Source organism: Lithobates pipiens, unplaced genomic scaffold (assembly GCF_037356315.1).
Source record: "Lithobates pipiens isolate NorthernLeopardFrog02 unplaced genomic scaffold, aLitPip1_a1.2 Scaffold_8, whole genome shotgun sequence".
In the NCBI taxonomy this organism is placed as follows: Eukaryota; Metazoa; Chordata; class Amphibia; order Anura; family Ranidae; genus Lithobates; species Lithobates pipiens.
The window spans coordinates 63,389,418-63,391,438 of NW_027507903.1; the positions used below are offsets into that span (position 1 = coordinate 63,389,418).

General features: G+C 37.0%; 1 long non-coding RNA gene across 1 annotated transcript; it reads left to right on the top strand.

The window, feature by feature from the left end:
• The first annotated feature begins 255 nt into the window (after positions 1-255).
• Positions 256-978, top strand: LOC143962928 (uncharacterized). The gene is made up of 2 exons (XR_013270838.1): positions 256-465; positions 565-978. It is a non-coding gene; the product is annotated as an uncharacterized LOC143962928 (long non-coding RNA).
• The last annotated feature ends 1,043 nt before the right edge of the window (positions 979-2,021 follow it).

The following is a 2,021-nucleotide window of genomic DNA, read 5'->3' on the forward strand; positions in this document are numbered from 1 at the left end:
CCGTGGTGCGCGTCACAACCCCCGGGGGAGGACAAAAAATGGGGCACCCAGGTAATCCGACCAACCATACCGATATCGGCAGTATTCAGTAATTAGTGTAAATATGAAATAATTAAATTAATATGGGTAAAGGGATATAATAATAAGCAAAAGGAATACATATAAAAAGGCAGAGGGGCTAAACATAAGGTCTTCAATGGCAGAGAGTGTAAAAATGGTAAACCAATAGAGCTAAAACACTAGCACGGTGTACTTTATTTCATATCTTCACTTTAGTCACCCCCAGTGATCTCTTATCTTTATCTTGACTGTTTTCCTTACAGAGTACCCTTGTGGTCCCTAGCCCGCCCTGATTGCAGCCTGCCTGGGTCACCGCTACTGCTGTCTGCCACGGCCCCCGTTTAGAGGCCATTTCAGGACACCTTTGCCCCCTCCTGCCCTGCCATTTGCCAGTTGTTCAAACTAGTAAGTTCGCACTTTTCGTGCGGCCGGGGGTTATTATTCTACCCCTGTTTATGGGTCTATCTTATTAATCCACATTTTTACTTTTTTCATTTTTTTTAGATACTCACGTGCATGCTCCTGACGAGTGGCGCATCAGCCACGAAACGCGTAGAGCTATTTGTTGCCGTGCGTCTACCCAATGTTATACTTGTTCAGTTATTACTTTATTCCTACCTCATTTGGCTCAGTGAGGCCATAGGTCCCGCAGATATTAATGTGCAATATTGATTTTACCCAAGCCTGTCCATGTTGAACTATGGAATTTTACAATGATCATATTTTTTTAGATACCATTGTTATCAAATTGCTGAATGTCTACTATCATGTTTATTTATTTACCATGAATATCAGTGGTTATGTCTTTTGATGCCCCTGTTGTCATCTTTGCTATTTTTTGTTACCATGTTATATATCTTATTCGATAATAACAATGTATTATATTGCTATGTGAATAAAATTCCTTTGTTCAACTGATATTATGTTTTGCTATCATGTGCCTCATATAAAGTCCCACCTTCCTTGTTCCCCCCTCCCCATTGACTGTATCCATATGAAACTTGCGTCCTTTTTTCCACACAAATAGAGCTTTCTTTTAGTGGTATTTAATCACTAGTGGGTTTTTTATTTTTTGTGCTATAAATAAAATAAAACGTAAATTTTGTGAAAAAAATGCCTTTTTCTTCGTTTCTGTCATAAATTTTTGCTAATTAGTAATTTTTCTTCATAAATTTTGGCCAAAATTTATACTGCTACATATCTTTGGTAAAAATAACCCACATTAGTATATATTATTTGGTCTTTGTGAAAGTTATAGAGTCTACAAACTATGGTGCCAATCACTGAAAATTGATCACATCTGATCAGGCCTTCAGTACATCAGGTGTACCTCATTTCTTGAGACACTAACAAGTCAGGAAAGTACAAATACCCCCCAAATGACCCCTTTTTACAAAGTAGACATCCCAAGGTATTAAGTAAGTAGCATGGTGAGTTTTTTTAAGTTGTCATTTTTTCCCACAATTCTTTGCAAAATGAAGATTTTTTTTTTTTTTTTTACTAAATTGTCATATTATCAGGTTATTTCTCACACACAGCATATGCATACAACAAATTACGCCCCAAAATACATTCTTCTACTCTTCCCGAGTACGGCGATACCACATGTGTGGGACTTTTACACAGCCTGGCCACATACAGAGCACTAACATTGATGTAGTACCTTCAGACGTTCTACGAGCAAAAATTACGCATCTCATTTCTCAACCACCTATTACACTTTTGAAGGCCCTGGAGTACCAGGACAATGGAATTTCCCATAAAATTACCCCATTTTGGAAAGCAAACACCCCAACGTATAATCTGTGAGGCATAATGAGTCTTTTGAACGGTTCATTTTTTTCCAGAAGTTTTTGGAATATGTGGAAAAAAATTTAAACGCATTTTTTTTTTTACACAAAATTGTCAATTTATAAGATATTTCTAACACATAGCATGTATATAGCAAAAATTACACCCCA